Source organism: Dermacentor silvarum, chromosome 10 (assembly GCF_013339745.2).
Source record: "Dermacentor silvarum isolate Dsil-2018 chromosome 10, BIME_Dsil_1.4, whole genome shotgun sequence".
Taxonomy (NCBI): domain Eukaryota; kingdom Metazoa; phylum Arthropoda; class Arachnida; order Ixodida; family Ixodidae; genus Dermacentor; species Dermacentor silvarum.
The window spans coordinates 34,244,783-34,264,268 of NC_051163.1; the positions used below are offsets into that span (position 1 = coordinate 34,244,783).

Below are 19,486 nucleotides of genomic sequence, written 5' to 3' on the forward strand. Positions count from 1 at the left end.
AAATCTATGTAAAACCACATTTGTATGCAATGCGCACCAATTGTCTTTATCTTCATGCTTGTCTTTATTTGCATGAGAATGCTGGGAATGTAGGTCTCGCGCATTCTCGCACATATGCACGACATTGCACAGATGGACACGCGGCGACCGCTGTGTGAGTTTGGCAAGAAGATTGCAACCAGCCTAAGTGACAGCTGCAACCGCGTCCCACTTGAATAGACGCACATACGTCAACGAATGACACCTGTGATCGGTAAACGGACAAGCATAGCATTTCCTTGCCACGTCGATTGCGCCACTGTAGCTGAGAAACGGGTAGATACAGATACACCTGTACAGCTTCGCCGTTGTCTTGCCAAATGCAAAAGCAGCTGCGCCGATAGCGACGACAGAAGCAAGGAACATCCTCTTTTGTTGAATAACTGCGTAGATGCATATCCTCTATTGCCTTTGCTCGTTTTCAATGTACCCAATTCATTGAACGAATTCGAGGTCACTTTCTCTATCCCGTATGTTACAGACATGCGGTACACCTAGCATTTGCTCTCGACGTCCGCGCGCTCACAGAAGATTTCCTTGGTACTGATTGAGATAGTCAACGTGCACCTAAATCTAAGCACACGAGTGTTTTTGCATTTCGGCCCCATCGAAATGCGGCCGCCGCGTTGGAGATCGAACGACCTCCAGTTCCGCAACGCAACGCCATAGCAACTAAGCTACCACGGCGGGTTACGTAACGTTACCGTGCGTAACCTGGAACAAGTCTCTCAGATGGCCTCAGCGTGAACGGCGGTGGTGGTGATTGATAAGCCTGGCTTGCGTGGCTGGCAATTGTTCCACCTGAGCACTTGACATCTTGGTGACCGTCTGCGACTAACTCAGCGATGAACGCTTAACTGCGTGTGCAAAGTGGGAGCTTCTCTCTTTCTTCTCTTTCAATCCTCTTTCCCTATTCCCCAGTACAGGGTAGCCTACCGGGCTCAGCCTGGTTAACCTCCCTGCCTTTCCCTTATGACTTCTCTCTCCCTCTCCGCTGTGTCGATACATTGGTTCAAAGCTAATCGCATAAACGTCGACATTCATAATGAAATAAGGGCCTCTGCCGTAAATTTTTTTCGCCATGTGGAGAGAGGGTGAGTGTGAGGAGGTAGACCGATGACGGCATGACAGAATGGACGCACGGACGCAGCAAAGCCAAGTTGGAGCTTATAATTGCTGTCGCAGTAAACAAGAAAAAAAAAAGAGAGAGAGAGACCATCTTCGTCTAGCGCCATGTCGGGCGATGCAGTTTCAACGTTTAGTTGGTCACGTTAGCGAAGGCGGGTCGTGCGCGGCGCGTGGAGCTCGCAAGCGGAGCGCGAAGTCACCTTTCTCTCAAACGCTCTCTTTTAAACAGAAGCCCTTCTCCCTCACTCTTTCCCGGCTGCTATATTTCGTCATAAAGCAGATTCCCATACGCGGCTGCTATTGGACAATAGCTGACGTCAATCAAGAACGGTGTTCGGATCAATGAGCTTCTTCTATGCTGCTACCAAGTGCTTTTAATGACGCAGTTAAATAAAGAAGCTGAAGCAAGTGAAAAATCTGCGTTTCGAACTTCGATAGGAGTTGCGTACTTCCGGATGTACGACTATGGTACTATCACCGACTATCGTCTGCTAACGCTCGGCCGCGCCAGCCCGCGCGCGAGTGAAGATTTTGCCACACTGCTTATCAGTGCCGTAGCCGTTGAGTCTCGCTATAATTTGTATTAGTTTATAACGCTCAACTATTTGCGAACCACGCGAAACTTAAGGTGAGAACAGACGTACGCTTGCCAGCATATGCTCACTCGTGGCCGCTCCCTGCTAGGTGCCTTGGCAGACGCCTTGGCAGAATTGCGCGAAATGCGCAATTTGGATGTGGCTACTATCTGTCGGTCAAGCTGGTGTATAGGACAAAGCTGAGTGGGCTACCAAATAGCACTGCCAAACCGGAGCATATGAGCGCGAGCGCGCACTCCAGCCCTGTGGTGCACATATCCACTGCAGTTGCATGTACCTGAGCGCCGTAGCGTAGATACCACGGCCGCCGTGGTGGGTCGCGACGAGCGCGATCGCTGAGGACAACAGTGTGCTCTGATTGGTATCTGTGGGTCACATGACTCAAGGCCCGAGCACCGACACCTGACGAACAGGTCGTCTGCTCGCCGAGTTGCACACCCTCGAGGTGTGTCGCCATCATCGTCTAAGTTCGTTGCGTTAGGAATCCTTTCAACGCGAGTCCGGAATGCAGCATCCATCGCTTAGCCTACGTGCCCGCTGCCGACGTACTCGCACGAGCGAAGAAGAAGATGAAGTTCGTTCGACCCTCGTAAAGTGTGCGATTGCCGTAGGTATAGAGAGAGAGAGAGAGAAAGGTAAAGGAAAGACAGAGAGGTTAACCAGCGGTTATCTCCGGTTGGCTACCCTGTACCGGGGGAGGGGTAAAGTGCGAAAGGAAATGTGCTGGTGCTACTCATGCCACTCGGTGCGAAAATAGCCGCGCCTAGCTATCTAGTACACTGTAGCGCAGCAGAGGGATGAGGCACCGTGAACTCAATCGTAAGCTGAGGGATAACCTGTGAGTTTGGCTGGTCGTAGGCGCCAAAATCGGATGTAGTGGCATCTATGTGAAGATCCAAAATAAAATTTGAACTGCGCGCCACGGTGACGTTCAGATAGGCGGAGCGTTGTTATTAGCATCCCACTCCGCCGTAGCCTTCGCAGAGCAAGGTATCGAAGAAGGACCGGGAGAACCGGGATCACAGGCGATCTCTTATTGCCAATAACTACGCTTCTGCTGAACGCATTGAAGTGTACTCTTTGCGGCACAGTATTTCTGAAACTGTCTGTTTTAAGCGTCAAGTACATTTCTCGACTTCGATAAAAAGTGGTTCAGGACACCTTTAATATCTATCCGATGCCGGACGGAATCGAACCCACGTCACATATACGTATCTTCAGACAATCTCGCCTGAATACGTGTTCAGCTCCGCGCAATGCGCGGACTTCGCGGTGCCGCCGCCAGACGGCGCATCGTGCCCAGAAGTGGAGCGCGAGATAGGATCACGGCTGCAGTACACGCCTCACACATGACGCCTTTCTGTGGTGGCAATACGGTTTGTCGCTACATTGATTCAATGCTAATCGAATTAACGCCGACAGCCATCAACCTGAGATGGTTTCAGTCGGAACGTTTTTCAGTTCGCCCGCGTTCAAACTCGATCCTCCTGCTCGATCTACATGAAGTCCTGGAACGTACGTACGCGGACTTTCTTCAACAAGCGCAGCAGTGCAAGGGTAGGGCGTCGCACTTTCGTCTCTTGTTCTTGTCAAGGAAAATTTTTCAAGGCGCTAAGTATCGTCGCTGCTTTACCTACATCTACATAGCCAGAAGAAAACAAGACGACCTTTCCGATAGCGCTCGCATGCTGCACTTTTGCATTCTGCCGTCTTGTTTACACGTGCAGCGCGGGCGCTTAGAATGTAAATTTCTTCTATATTTGACGTCTGGCGATGACATTCCGCGTATTTCGCAATCTTCTTGCCTGCAGCGATCGGAAACCTACACAATGTGGAAAATTACTTGAAATGCCAGACGGCGAGACACGTACGGATGGTTAAGGTCGCGCTTAAAAAAAAAAGAGAGAATAAGATGCCTGCGTGCAGCGGCCGTGATAGCTTATGCCAATTAGTGACCCACTTTGGTGGCACCACACACATGTGCATGTTTCACCGGAAAAAAGTCAGCGCCGAAGCACTTAGGATCAGTGGCTTTGCAATATATGCATACAGTAAATCGATTCTGCGGAAGTCCGCAAGGTGCGGAAAGGTTCTCGAAAAGAAAAAAAAATGTTTTCCTGTCGACTGCAGCATGAAGCTACACGGAAAACTAATACGGGCTTCAGAAAGAAAGTTTCGCAGTTGAAGAAAAGCTTGTCCTATAGTGCGGGGATCGAACCCGGAGCCAATGAGTTTCCGCGCCGGTCGCACTAGGAGCTATAACCAGGACGCTAGCAGTTCGCACAGCGACGTCGATAAGAATTAACTCGAAGCAGAGAGATAGAGATCATGCTAAATCGGTCCTGCAGAAGAAGACAAGGTGGTACTCGTAATACATTACAGTGCATTCCACCAAAGAAAGCAGAAAAGGTTGGTGCAAGGTCACGTGAGCGCGCGGCCGATCACGACCTACACGCGCGCATATCATCAAACAGCGCCACTCACCGAACATCTTTTGACGAGTGTTTTCGTTATAGTAGATAACTTTTCGTCGTGGACTCTTATTTATCTCAGACTGCGTTAGCCAAGGCGATACGTGCAAGGTTGGGACGACTTCACATTGACTGCATATGGTCAGCCGGGGGAGAAACGACGTTGCTCTTAGGTAGCAGTCGACGTTATGATGCATGCGACTGCAGGTCCTCCTATGAGTCATCAACGGAGAGCTAGACAAACTTTATTTGTTAATGGCTCTTAATCCGAGTCGTCGCTGTCGGAGTTCAGTTGAGTCCCAGGTCTTGGCGGTGAAGTTCATTTGCCTGGACCCATTCATGTATTTGATGTGGGCTACCAGCAGTGGCAATAGTCTTATGAATATTCTTATGAATCTTTGTGGTAAAAGGTATACAGTTGCGCAAGAAATGAGCACGCGATATTCGGCCAACGTGACCCCGACGTCAGTGCACCTATAGCTCCGCGCAGGCTACCTCGTCAAGCTTGGCCACACAAATGCTTGGTTGGCCACGACCAACGCGCTCCAAGGTTGGGCCGGACAATTTGTTCCTATTGGAAAATCACGGAGGAAAGAAAACGTTTTACTCACAGCCAAGCTGCAGAAATCCAGCGGCGCCTGGCAAATCATCCGGGCGAACATGGAAGAAAGCAAACCAACGACAAAGTTAATGTTGTTCCAGACACTCAGAACATTCACTTCATCACATCAGCACACGGCAAGCACTCGAATATTATTATGCGGACAGGCTTACACAACAACGCAGGGTCTTCGGTTACACCGAGCCAGAATAAACTCGGTGCAAGGTTTTGTATCAGATCACATGATTTGTCGCTTGCCAGGGAAATTTATGAGTGCTTACAGCCTTTCAACGAGGTAGGCCTATTGCACGTGTCACACTCGCGAGTGATATGCCCTTTGTTTGTTTGTCAATAAAACTGAGAACGCCGGTGCCTTGCGGCAGCGGCCACAGCCATGGCATAAGCGTGGAAGGAAGTAATACGGTCCATTTCCTCTTTCCACGTACTGGTTCTGCCGTTTCGATTTTATTTGCAAAGGTCTGTCCCGCGCCTGTTCATTCTGTGCCGCTTTCAAGATTGAGTTTACGCGGGGGTGATTACGCGGGGGCATTGTAATTTAAAGCTTCGCGGGATTTCACCTAACGATGATCGTCCACGATGTCTCGCAAGCTAGTTTTTGTGCTATGGGACAACACTGCGAGTCAACCCAAGCAAAGCTGTTCTAGCGCGGTTTCCGATAAATAAATAAATAAATAAATAAATAAATAAATAAATAAATAAATAAATAAATAAATAAATAAATAAATAAATAAATAAATAAATTTGTCTATTCATGCATCAGAGAAACAAAGAGTCGGTCAAGCAACGAAATAACCAGTCTGCCAATGAATGAATTGATGATTGAATGAATCATTCAGTCACCTTCACCGTGCGCCCAACAACAGCGCTGCATATATGAAAGAGCAAAGAAGAAATTATTGCACAAGGCTGCCGGTTCTAGTGGCTTCCACGCTTTGCAGTTTTTTTTCCCAAGCGCCACGGAACAAAGAAAGCCATCTCCGAGCCTGGAAAGGATAGGTGGGCGGGGGGGGGGGGGGGGGGGGTTGCAACGTGAGATCAGCACTGCGACCTTCGCAACGGTCAAGTTTGAGGTGACGGCCACGACGAACAACGAATATCATTCGCCGGCGCCACTGCGTGGCTACAGTACTGCGATAGTGGCGTTCGGTACGCCCTATAATGCTCCCTATCGGCATGTTGGCTGCCAACATCTGCAAGAACGCGCAACATTGAAGCGAGAGGACCAGATAGAGAGTGATTGGTTATTCGTTTATTCTACTTCGAAGTGCCGCTGCACATTGGCCTTGATGGGCTGATAAATTCGTAAAACCAAGTGCCGCGAACAAGAAAATAAAACGAGAAAAGAGAGAAACAGATAGAGAGAGAGAGAGAGAGACAAGAATGGAACGTGCAAAGAATAACGACTAAACAAAGAGGCTCCGATAAAGAGCAAACATCCAGTCCTCCCCCGTGTCAATCCTCGAGGCGGCGGCGTCGGCGGCGTAGGTGGCGTGATAAGCAACGCAGTACGCAAACGACATTGTAATACAGCGAGAGATAAACACCTGTAGAGCCCAGATATGATTCGCAGCTGCATTCTCGGTGCACGAAACACAGCGTGGGCTCTCGATAAGAAGGCGACGCGATAACGAAAGACACGGGCGGCAAACGTTGCGATCGCGCGGGACGGGCCCAAACGCGTGAGACAAAACGTAGCAGGGCGGTGGCGAATAAATGATTCACCGAAATTGTACTCGCTGAGTTTTTTTACAACCGCAGTGAAAAATGGCCACACGAGAGAAAGGTATAGAAATATCGAACGCGGCTACCGCTCTGAAGCAGCAGGAAAGAAAGAAAGAAAGAAAGAAAGAAAGGAAGAAAGAAACGCGCCTTAGATACAACTATATTTCACTGCATCAGATTGAACATTATTTTGTCAATTAGCCAGTCGTTCCCATTACATAAACCATAACGTACTGCTACGGCTGTTGTTTTAGGGGCGAAGCTCCTTAGGGTCGAGGCTTGTCCCCCGTCGCGCCGTTGTAGCCACGCTAGTACTCGCCGCTCCCGCTAGAGGCGCAGCTGTGCTCTCGCTTGATTTGAATGGCGCCCACTAGATGGCGCTTTCTCTTTCGTCGGTCGACACTCAATGCGCTTCGATACTGCTACCTTGCTACTATGAACACCGAAGAAGACAAGGCGGCGGCGGAGCGGAGGGTTGCTGTGGTCCGTAGAGCTCTTGAACAAAATCATCATCTACCCCACCCCATGTGTAAATAATGAAACATTGTGTATATACTGTATCAGTATGTAAATAACAAAACATTGTGTAAATACTGTATATATAATCACACCACACCCCCGTGTTTCTGTGACACATCTTTGTATGATGATTGAGTGGGGAAAATCTACGGAGGATTCACGGTTTACCAGATTACCTCTGGAGCTTCACCCACTCATCATCATTCACTTCGTGGATATGGCGATCATATGTTTTTGGGAGACGAGAAATTTTATTCGGAAAATGTTCAGATCACCGTCAAGATTCGTGCACTCGCCGTGGTCGGCGTAGTGGATTTGGCGTAGCACTGCTATCGACACTGAGCGTATTCCCCCCCCCCCCCCCCCCCCTACGGCGTGTATCCTAATCGGATCATGGTGTTGGCACGTAAAATCCCAGAATTTACTTGTTTACCTGCCTTGTTTACAATGCGGACCAGTCGCAATGCGCCAACTGGTGGAGACAGCTCAGTCTTAAAATGAGATAAAGAAAAAGAAACAATACGATGTTCAACACGCGCCGCGTTCCGAGAACAACACGCATTACTGATCTTTTTATTCGTTGCAAGAAAGTGCAAAGTGGTGGTGGTGGTGGCAGCCGTAAACAATAGCTACAGCAACAACAGAAGAAGACTGCCAGACATGACATAGCAATCTTGCAGGGAAAGTGGCGAGAGCGCAGTTTTCGAGAAAGGAAATACAAGCAAGGCAAATGACGATTATTGTTTGAGACAAGATATACCCTTAAGTGTGTAAACCTTGTTTGCTTAGAGTGTATCTAATACTCTGCCGGCATCGAATGCGTTTGACCCTTCTCTTGGCACACATTCGGTCACTCAACTTAAACACCTGTTACATTGTCCAAGCAACACATGACCGTGCCCAACTTCATTGCGCACTCTCAAACGTTTTGGTTAATTTTCAATTTTCTCCAGACTTGTACAATGCAATGATTGCGCACGTTTCAAAAACAATGGTAAGCAACCGGCCATGACACGGAATTTCCTGCCACTTGCGCTCAAACACGTTCATACATACGTCGGGAAATTTCCTTTTCGTGAGCCGGTGGAACTATTCTTAACTTTCTCAAGTTCCGCAATACTTGCAAGTTCGCCATCTTGTCTTCTCTGATTCGCTCACGCCACTGCTACTGCTTCTCCGATTGGCTCGAAACACCAACGTGTATGAATATAGGCGGAGTCAGAATCTAGCGTCCAAACAAGTGTTTCTTTGGAGTTACAGAAACATATCTCGAAGGCAACGCTTCTGTGGATTTGACGCGCCGGAAGCAAGTGCAAAGCCGGAAAGACGTCAAAGCCGCCAGGTTTTGGAACGAAAGTGTTCAGAATAGTACCCCGGTATCCTTTTGCGATCATACTTGGCCTCGATAGGTGACCTACACCTATTAATCAACTCTTGTACCTCAAAGCAGATAGCGCTGCGTGCTGTTCAAGAGCCATGCTTTCCGTACAACATTATACTTTGTTGCCAGCAGCAAAAGCCGCGCCGGCAGCTGACGGCGTGTCTAACGCCATCCAATCGCACATCGCTTCGTTACCGCTTCCAGTCTGACGTCATGACTCGCTGACATTGGTGGTTTGTCCTTTAGCTGCTTTTTCTATAAACTATCGACTCGAGACCTTTCTTTATTTCTTTTTTTTTCTACACCAGACACGCCTTAACGCAGTTTGGACAGGTCACGCTATTATACAGCACAAAAGACGTGAAATGCACGAAGCCTTGCTTATACTCCCCTCAAAAAAAAAAAAAAAGCAAGAATGGGCCCAATACTTTTCCAGGAATTTTAGCCCGCGAACAAGGGATAAAATGTAGGCGCGTATCAAGATAATCCGTGACAGGTAAGACGCAAAGAAAAGGTGGGCTGCGGTGGGGAGAATAGAACGAACTTGCATCTCGACTGACAACAACGACAACATCAACAGAGAATTTAAAATGCATAAAAATTTTGCTTCACTTGTGGACAGTAGCACGGTGTGGCGCCGGGAGATAAAAAGAATACAGTGGACGGCTCCGCGAACAAAAAAAAAAAAAAGAAAAAAAAAGGAAAAAACGTTACATCTTTGAGAAGAAGGACAATACTGAATACTGGGCGACTTGTTCGTGCATCCATGCTTAAACAGTTTCTGCATTCATGTGCAGACGTGGAGGAGGAGGAGGATGAAAAGAGGGAAGGAAAGGCGGCATGCGTCGACGCGAATGCACAAAGCTTCAGCCACTTCGAACATTGTGTTATTTATATGCGCAGTAGGTGTTAAGACTTGCGTCAAGCAGTAGTGAAGGAATGGTACTTTGGGCATTGTTTTATTTGCCGAAATACAGGCTGCTGATTTTTGTATAACGCTCACAGTCACCGATGTAATGAGAAACAAGAAGAAAGCGCGAGAAAAAAAAAAAAAAAAACTCGAAAGCTTCGCTTGAGGGTGCTATCCTTAAAGGACACGCAAGCAATATATACACATATATAGTTTTATGATTGGTACGTTACGGGATACTAAAAAAATCATTAAGTAAGGCTATATACGTAGACAGCGCTCTTGGAAAAAGCAAGTAGACCAGTGTTAACACGAACCGAGTGCTGGTTAGTTAGCCAGGAGGCAAAAGCGAACGATTATTAACGACGACATTCTGATATTTCCGCAACAAGGTCCCGTGAAATTATTGATTCTGACATTGTTTGCACAGGCTAGGAATCGGTTCTCATTGCTGTAATGCATAGCTTAATTCCAGAATCAGCTTTGAATATATGTACATATCGAATCCTCACGCTTAAACATGGTTCCAGTTTAAGTTGTGTGAAATAATGTTGCGGGTACAGGTATTTAGAACACAGCTCCGGATAAGACTGGCTGTTTCAGTGGAGCACAGTTCCACATATTTATTGTTACGCGAAATTAAAAGAACTAAGCTAAAATATATGAAACGCCGTTCCCTATATCTTCTAATTTTATGAGGAAAGACATTCTACTTCAGAAGGTGAAAATAATTTTTTTTTCACTCACAGCTTGAACCTTAATGGAACGAGAATGACACTTTCTAGAACGTTCTAGAACGTTTACCCGCTCAACACTCCACCTAGACTCAAGAAAGTTGATGACAGAGCTGCCCTTCGACAGAAATAGGGACGGCTCTTCATTGACACTTTCCGGCAATTCTTGAGAAGCGTAGTGTCTTCTCAAATCGAGCGGCGGCGCTATGCTCAACTCGGCAGAGTGGAGAAAGAGCTTCCAGTCAAGGATCATTTGAGAATACGGGAGTAAGAGTTAAGTGTCTCTCGAGCACACAGATCTGCTAATAGAACACCGCCTGATGTTCGACGGCTTCATTATTTGGACCGATTGAGTGGTATACTCACGAATGAACACAAAAGGTGCGATGAGTATATATAGCCAAATAAACACTTGCGCGCTTTGAATGAAACTTTGCCGAACACGGTGGCTCCAATCAATGAGCATGCCACAAAATGTACGTACGCGAGCTGTATGCGCTTACCGCTTATACGCTGTCGCGCAATATGTGCTGGCATATACACTTGGCAATATGTGCGAGGTATTGCGTCGCACCCGCCGTGGTTGCTTAGTGGCTATGGTGTCGGGCTGCTAAGCAAGAGGTCGCGGGATCGAATGCCGGCCACGGCGGCCGCATTTCGGTGGGGGCGACATGCAAAAACACCCGTGTACTTAGATTTAGGTGCACGTTAAAGAACCCCAGGTGGTCCAAATTACTCCGGAGTCCCCTCACTACAGCGTGGTTTTGGCACGTAAAACTCCATGATCAATTATTTTTTTTTACTTTTGTGTTGCGTCGCGTGCGTTACTCCGAGATCAGTGGTATCTGCGCATGCGTATCGGAAGCCAACTAAGGGACAACAGTGTAGTGTATGAGGAAGACGCAAATCCCCCGAATAATAATAACAGCGTGAACAAACGCTATAAGCGTTACTGCTGAGCAGCTGTGTGCATGCTACAGCACGGCGCACACAGTGGTCCGAGCGCAACGGACTTCAAGCTACAGAACGCTGACGGTGTTCCTTCTCTCCCATCTCATACACCATCGCGATGCAACGCCGCTGGCGGCGCTTCTCATAGCGTCAGCATTGTGAGACGCCTGGCCGCTGCGAGGGCGCTGTTTCTACTGCGCCACTGTAGCTGCGTAACATGCCGTCTCACCCGCCAACATATGTCGCTCCTGCGTATTCTTACGGTACACTCGGCTGGTGGCTCTCAGGTCAAAAGTGAGAGCACCTCCGAGCGATCTGAGCTGGAGTGAGGCGCTCTGAAGTACCAACCGAATGTGTTCAGAGTGCTCGATTTACACCGGCCGTGTGTAATGCGCGCCGCCGGAGCGCCCTGGAGCGCTCGAAAACGACCAGCCGATTGTACCATAGACCATGTGAGGAGCTCGAGGTCCTCACATGGTCTAACAATGGTCACATGGTCTAACAACTAAACAATGTTATCGCTTGCAGTTCTTCGGCCTTCAGGCGAAATTGCCCCTTTTACTTTTGATGGTTTGTTTCTACGTACACCAAGGAGCACGCAGCGTATAATGTGCCGCACAGCGGCAATGTAAATGTCTAGTCGCATAAATGATATGTAAAAGCGAAATGTGTTTACGACTACAACGAGCACAGGAAATAACAATGCGAAGTGTATGGCATCGGCAGTTGAAATATATGCTAATCGCGCTCCGCATGCAACGCGACGTGCAGCTTTTTGACCGCGCAAACACATGCGTGCGCGCGCATGTTGTGACAAGCCTCTGCGGATGTGTTTTTCTTCCCCTCGCGCTGTGTTTTCTTTTTTCGGGACACAGATGTGGCAATCGCTAACAAAGAAGGCTTTGAATTTCAAAGACTTGTTTTTCAAGCCGGCTCAAGGGCACCGCTGGCCCAGTGTGCGCTCTTCATGTCGTTCCACATAGATTTTACTAAGTAAATGAAACACATTTGGCAAAAAAATTGCTCGCTTACTAGTGGAATCAACGTAGAAGCATCGCCTCTGAGATGTGCGTGAGCAATCTCGAATCTCGGAAGCCGTGCTTTTACATAAGTTCCACTGGTAAGCGGGGCGAAATTTTCGTAAATCTGTTCCGTATACTTAGTAAAATCTCTGTGGAACGACGCAATCTCGGGGGCCATATTAGAAGGAATGTCCTTGAGCGTCGGCTCTTCCTTCTGGTCAAGCTTATTGCCACTGTTGTACATCACTCTGAACATTGTTCCACATAAGTTTAGTAAAGTGGAACATCTTAATCTCGTTCCACTTAGGTTTCACCGTAACATGCTTGTAAAGATGTTGCGTAGAGTGCACCGTGCCTGTCTTGGGCACTTTTAAAGAGTTTCGTCATTTGCACCACAGAACGCAGCTACACTGTAAAATAATTTACACCGTTGAAAGTGAATCAGGCTGTAAATAAATCTATAGCTCACCCCCTTACACCCAAAAAGAGAGTAAGGGTATGAGGTATAGGCCGATTTATACTGTTATTCACTTTTAAGGGCGTAAATGAGTTTACAGTGTATGGTATAGCATTTCGCGGTGTCAGGCTTACACGCATGCAGGCGTCGACGTTCACACCGGAACAACGATGAGTTTGGTTTTGGCAGCCAGCATCTATTGAAGGGATAATAGAAAGTAACCTCTGTCGACGAGATTCTCGGCACGCACAGAAAAATTTGGGCGATTTAAAAACACGCGTGAAAATTGCTTTTCTTTTCTTTTCTCACACGAAATTAAGCCTAAGCGAGCAATATGCAAATTTTCTGCAACACGGTTACAACACTACAAGATGATTTTCTACAGTCTGAATATAGGACTAAGAGAAATGTGACATTCAAGTATATTATCTATTTAACATTCAGCAATCTTTAAAATTGCGATTGGCGGCCCCGAGTTCGCCTGCGAAGTGCTACATGGCTTAAATGTCTAAATGGCTTAAAAATTGGCTTAAATATCGCCTCACCAGTCATCCTTTATTTACCATACTATAGCTGTGGAAAAGGCGGTGGCATATTGTGCTTGCCTGTCAACGTTTCTCAAATCCATAATAAGTCAATCGATCAATCAATTGATCAATCACTCGATCTGTGGCTGAGTCTGTAACTCTGAAAGCGGCGATGGTTCTGCCGTGCGATTGTTGCGCGCTCTGCTCAGAGGGTTTCAAAACATTTCCACACGCTTTTTCAGGTGGATAACCTTTCTTTCACTTAACGCCTTGCGTGTCGCTTTTGTTGAGAAACTGAGCTCTCAATGAGCGCCTATGCAGCAGATTAGGCTTGAAGATGCGCTTATTCACCCATTGCGACATTTCCTGTATAGCATCAGCGTCGGTTATTGTGTGCCTATAGTGCACAAATGATGTTCAATTTCCCGTCTTTCACCAACGCCTGTTTATACTTCCGCGACGCCCATATTCCTTTCTCTCTCTCTCTTTCACATTTCTTTCTATTCCACTTTCCCTTCACGCAGCGTTGGGTAGTGAACCGGACTCATGACTGGTTAACATCCCTGCCTCCTTGTTTATATCTCTCCCTCACCTCCATGTTGTATTCACAGCTTCCTATTCCCCCTTTCCCTTACCCCTAGTGTAGGGTAGCAAACCGGACGCTCGCCTGGTTGACCTACCTGCCTTTCCTCTCTTTGCTCTCTCTCTCTCTCAAAGCAGTCGAAATGTTTGGATGAACCCGTCGTCGTCATAGAAACGAATCTGTGTATAGCAGTAAGTTAAACACAGTCAATGTGAGCAGCCGCGAAAATACTTGTGGAGCCACAAATACCTGTGAAGCCACGCAGCGACAGTATCAATGTGAACGCGCCATAGATTTTCAAACAACGTTGCGATGCTTTTTTTTTTGTGTTCGTACAAGGAAGCCTCTTGCTTCGTTCCTGTGCTAGTCCCACGTAAGTTCCACAACGTATAAGCGGTACATTTTGACAAATATGTCCCGCTTAATTGGTGCGACCTAACTGGAACAAAATTATGATGTCCCATTTATATGGGTGTCGAACGGCGAGCTTTCGATCGCGATCGAATCCCGATCGGGATCGAATTTTCTCGGTCGAGCTTGGCTCCCTTGCGCAAGTTGCGGGAGGGAACCGATCGCAATCAAGAATTTCGACCCGGATCGGGCTCGATCGCGATCGAAAGAGCGCCGTGTGACCCCGGTTATTACTTATTGAAAGTTTTGTCGAACTATATTATGAGCAATATACCGTAACATCGCAAAGAAGCTGGACCGAAGGAAGAACCGACGGACAAAGATGTTCATTGTAATTGGATCCTACTTTGTAAGCGGAATATTTTTGCTAATATTTTCCATTCATTTAAATAGAACGGTGTTCCACGATACATAGCAAAATACATGAAATGAATTTCAATAGATTTGAAACTCTTGATTATTAAATAAACATAACAATATTATATGTGGAACTGTGTTGCAGTGAAATAGTCATTGTTATTGGCACAGTAGTCCTCAGAGCTGTTCCTATTAAGCGAAAGATTGCTGCACACCTCTTTAAATGGAATTATGTTTAAGTATGCGGCGCATCATTCAACATGGTTTCAAGTATAGAGACGTGTGAAACAATGTTCAGTATAAAAGTTACAGGTATCTGGAACGCTCATCCGGTTAACAGTGGCTGTTTCGCTGATATTAACATATTCACTGTTACGTGTATTTACAGATTGAGAAAATTTGATATCTATGAAACGCCGTTCAAAATATTTTGCGACTTTATGTGGAACGTCGTTCCATTTGAACAAGCGGAAAACATTGCAGAATTTTTTTTCCCACTTGCAGCTGTAAATTAATTGGAACGAGATTAAGAGTCTAGCAGCAGTAGGAAAGTGTGCTGAGCTGTGTCCTGAACACACGTTAAAATGAAACGGACAGGTATGGCCCGTCCTAACGATACCACGAATCCTGACACTGTACGTGTTTTCTACGCTCCTAATGCGCCTTTCAGCGATTGTCGATGGGCGCCGGCATTGCTTATAAGGTTACAGCGATCACCACACACACAGTTGCGGTTCGTTTATGAGCTTCATTTTTATCATCTCGAATTGAAGTCATTGTATACGTAAGGTTAGTTTGTCGAGAACGTAAAACAAAGTTGCGGAGATAACAATGTGTGCGCGTTGGTAGTCACAGATCAGATAAAAAAATCAGCAACACCTGCTTGCAACTTCACAATGAACAGCCGGCAGGCGGCAATTTATTTCTTTAATTCTTTGGTTGAACAATGCGTTATAAAAAAGCCGAATTTGAAATGCTTCGCATTAAACTTTGGTTGCGGTCAAATATGTTCAAAGAGCTCACAGCTTGCCTTTATAATCGGCGATACTATAACTCGTGCTTTAATTAAGTTATTGGAGCCCAGTCAGCATTAAAAATAGCCTTAATGTGCTTGCAGCTTTGCTAAGCACGTGTTTATTAACTCTTCATACATATCGGACGCCACCGCCTTTGTACGGATCGCGCCCTCAGTATAACAATGAAAACTCGGGTTGAGCCGACCTCCCCGTCTTTCTCTGATCACTTTTTTCTGTCTCGTGCAAAAAGCATAATTTTTAAAGGAGACAGAGAAAAAAAAAAGAAGTAGTAAAGCCAATCATCGTCAGCAAAACAAGCATTGTATTTTTAATATTTTTAGCAAACCCGGTTAAGTTGGTATGCATTCATCTCGGTCTGTTGGCGCGTGGTCCTCAAGATGGATGTTTTTGGCATAGCCTTCACTCTGGCAGTATTTCCTCTCGAGTTCCGGCAATGGGACATTTGTGCGTCTTACAGATGCATATTGGACGTCAGGTACACTCAGCCACTTTCCAGGCAATGTCCTCATAAAAATGGACAGCCCATCATTCTCTACACCTAGGGGCGCCAACAACGAAGTATTGTAGAGGGCGCTAGTATCACTTCACGGCTATAGGCTATAGAATGGGACATCGATACTGTTCAAGAATACAGCAACAGAAATAACATCAAAAATTTCAACAAAGTACCTCACGTTTCACTTAGCACAGTTAACGTAACTATGCAAAGTGGTCGACAGCTCAGGTATCGTCTTTTAAAGCAAGAACACCGGCAAATCCGGAGAACACAATACAAACGAAAGAGTGAAGAGGTGTGATGTGGCGTGTCGTGGTGTGGCTTGCTCCTCTTTTTGTTATCTGCTTTCTTTTCTCTTTCTTTCTTTATAGTGTCCATATATGTTTAAACACGACTGCTACTACTACTACTACTACTACTAACAACAACAACAACAATAATAATAATCTGAACAATTCCAACAAAAATTAGGCACTTCACACTCTACTGAGTGCACGACAGCACAGAAAGGCTTTTCTTTCTTTCTTTCTTTCTTTCTTTCTTTCTTTCTTTCTTTCTTTCTTTCTTTCTTTCTTTCTTTCTTTCTTTCTTTCTTTCTTTCTTTCTTTCTTTCTTTCTTTCTTTCTTTCTTTCTTTCTTTCTTTCTTTCTTTCTTTCTTTGTGCGTTACTGGCAGTCTCGTGAGCAAGTTTGGGCGAGCTTGGATTCACACTTTTTTTGTTTTTACCCCGACAATGGTGCCAATAAACGTTTAAATGTTTGTCACGCTGCATCTCGAGATACGAAAATCGTGTATGTGGAGTACAACCCACTCGTTAACCGCCGACAAACTCGCCGCGCTCTGCAGCGTCGGCAACGTAAACAGGGTTTATATATTAGCCACTCTCAGGCTGCCCGCATTTGCTGAAAAGCGTTAACAACGAAGCACGCCGTAAAGCGCTACAGGCGGCGTCAGCGATAAGATGCTTTCCACTACTAACACAATGTCAGATAACTTTTTTTTTTTGCGAGTACTGCAACCTGCGTATATGCCGCCCTCCGCAGTCGTAGCGAATGCTTCCCAAGATGCCGTAATCGGCGTCGATACGGACTGCATCACGCTGAACCCATCGACCCGTGCCATCCTGCAAACGGCACGTGGAGACACAAGGTTCGTGTCAAGGACGTCGTGTGATCGGCCAATACGAACGGCGCGTAAGCATTCTCATTATTGTTTAACGCACGGCCAAGGGCGGCAGCAATCTACATGCAAAGACACTGCTCCTATCAGTGGCAAACCCCGCTTTAGATTAGCAACAGAGAAACACCGACATTTGTTCGCTATTTGGGTCACCGTACACTCTTAATCTCGCTTCGCATAGGTTCCACGCTATATAAGGGAGTCTAAAATATCTACAAGAACGTCCCACTTGCTTACTGAAACGTATGTGTAACGATAAGAGAGCGCATCTATAACGGGACACGAAAGAGGAACGCTAACTCAGCTTGCACTGTTAAGGTACTCTCTCAAAATTCTATTGTCGTTGTTTCAGAAGTATGGAGCTGATTATGTAGAACAGAAAATGAAGGTCAGGGTTCCATATTTCTTTTTCCGCGTGATACTTTTATTCGAGTTATCTTCTGCTATCTTAAGAGACACCTTAGTCATACAATAATTAACTGCATCAACAGATCACTGCTATTTTATTATTTCTCTTCTCTTTCCTTCTTATCCATTCTTCCCCTTTCCCCCCTCCCCAAGTGTAGGGTGGCCAACCGGGCACGTCCTTTGTTAACCTCCCTACCATTCCCTGTTCGTTTATATATCTCTCTCTCTCCTTGTGCTTTGTACGAGTGCGTAAACGTCGTTTAAAACTTTGCCCGTGCGGTTATTTTCTGTTGTATCGTTCATGACGGGTGCCTAACCCAGTAGAACATATCCAATGGTCCAAGAAGAGGATAGCCCAATCGAAATGCGAAAACACCCGTGCACTTAGATTTATAGGTGCAGAGTAAAGAACGCCAGGTATTCCAAATTTCCGGAGTCCCCCACTACGGAATGACTCATAATCAGATCGTGTTTTTGGCACGTAAAATCCCATAATTTAATTTTAGCATAGCCCAATATAAGAAATTTAAGGAAATCGAAGAAGCCGTTCAATATCGTGCGCTATCCCATTAAGAGGTACGTGTGTTTTGGAGAAACGCATATTCCTGAAATTACAAAGCAAACGATACATTGTTATAAAGACTGACGGTTTCGGCATTTCCTGCCGCCACCTTACGCTGTTATATTTCCTGCATTTATATCGGGGATCTTAGCATTTGTGAGAGAACAAACGCCACAGTGTTCTTGGAGTTAGAGAATTCTCGTCGAAACAGGAGGAGGAATAAACTTTATTTACAGAAATTAGCAGAACGTAAAATCGCCGGAGGTGGGCGGCGTCCCTAGTCCAGGATGCCGTGGGCCTGAGCCGATAAAATAGACCAATAATTTAAGAATGCACTTACGACGCAGACATAGGTGTCTAATTAAAATGCAAAGCTGTTCAGATGTCTATGCAGGTATGAGGTCGAGATGCATAGGAATGAAGTGGCAGTTGTAAACTGACAGCATCATGCATACCTATTATCATTGCACGAGATAATTAATTGTCAACTACAACACACGGGAACATTGAAGTGGGGGACCGAGAACTAAGTGTGCTGCCAAACTAGTCGAGGGGAAGATTGTTTCAAGGATTCCATAAAAATAATAATAATAAAAACTTCAAAGGCCTCTCCGCAGCAGTTCAAATGAAAGCAAATCAGGTTGCGCGATTTAGCCACACAAGCTATGAAAGATGCCGTTGGCAAGACGGGGAGGAGCAAGGGCACATTCATTTCAACTACCTAGGGTTGTTCTTTAACGGTCTCTTAAATCGAAGCACACGAGTATTTTTTTTTTGCATTTCACCCCTATCGTAACGAGGCCGCTGCGACTGGGAATCGAACCCGGGACGTCGTGCTCGACAGCGGAACACCGCAGCCGACGTTAAGAAGTAACCCCTGTCATCGTGACATCGTCTCGAGCGTAGGGACATCCTTCTCACCACTTAACGTCAACCAATTTTCGCATGCTGGCTGGTATTTACAACATTAGAAAGTTTCTGACACTACACTACACGCCTAACTACAAGGACAAGGAGAGCATTAGGAACAACTATAAGAAGTTCGCAAATTCAGGGCTCAAGCTCAGTGATTCCGTGACACCACTTTGGCTCCGCTTCGACTTTTTCCACTTCCACTTCGACTTTTTACACTTTTGACTTTCCTAATGCTCACGCATTAAAACACAATCGGTTAATATTTTATGCTAAGGACCACTGAAAGTTGAGCAAGTCGGTAAGAATTGCGTTGTTGTTGTTTTCGTTCCTTCTTGAGTCTGTACGTGTTTCCGCACCAGATTTTCCGTAACGCGAATCTTTTATGCCGTCGGCGCAACAAACGAAAGGTCATAAGGTCGCGTCCGCGCTTTCACATCGAAAGCAGTGACCTCGCTGGAC

General features: G+C 46.1%; 1 protein-coding gene across 1 annotated transcript in view; it reads right to left on the reverse strand.

Annotated features, from left to right (window-relative positions):
- The window catches only part of LOC119466368 (forkhead box protein P2-like), a 402,756-nt gene that overhangs the window by 159,021 nt on the left and 224,249 nt on the right, over window positions 1-19,486 (reverse strand). Inside the window, exon 3 of the mRNA XM_037726879.2 lies at window positions 4,846-4,872. The gene's annotated coding sequence lies outside the window, so the exon portion shown is untranslated. The remainder of the gene's footprint in view (window positions 1-4,845; window positions 4,873-19,486) is intronic.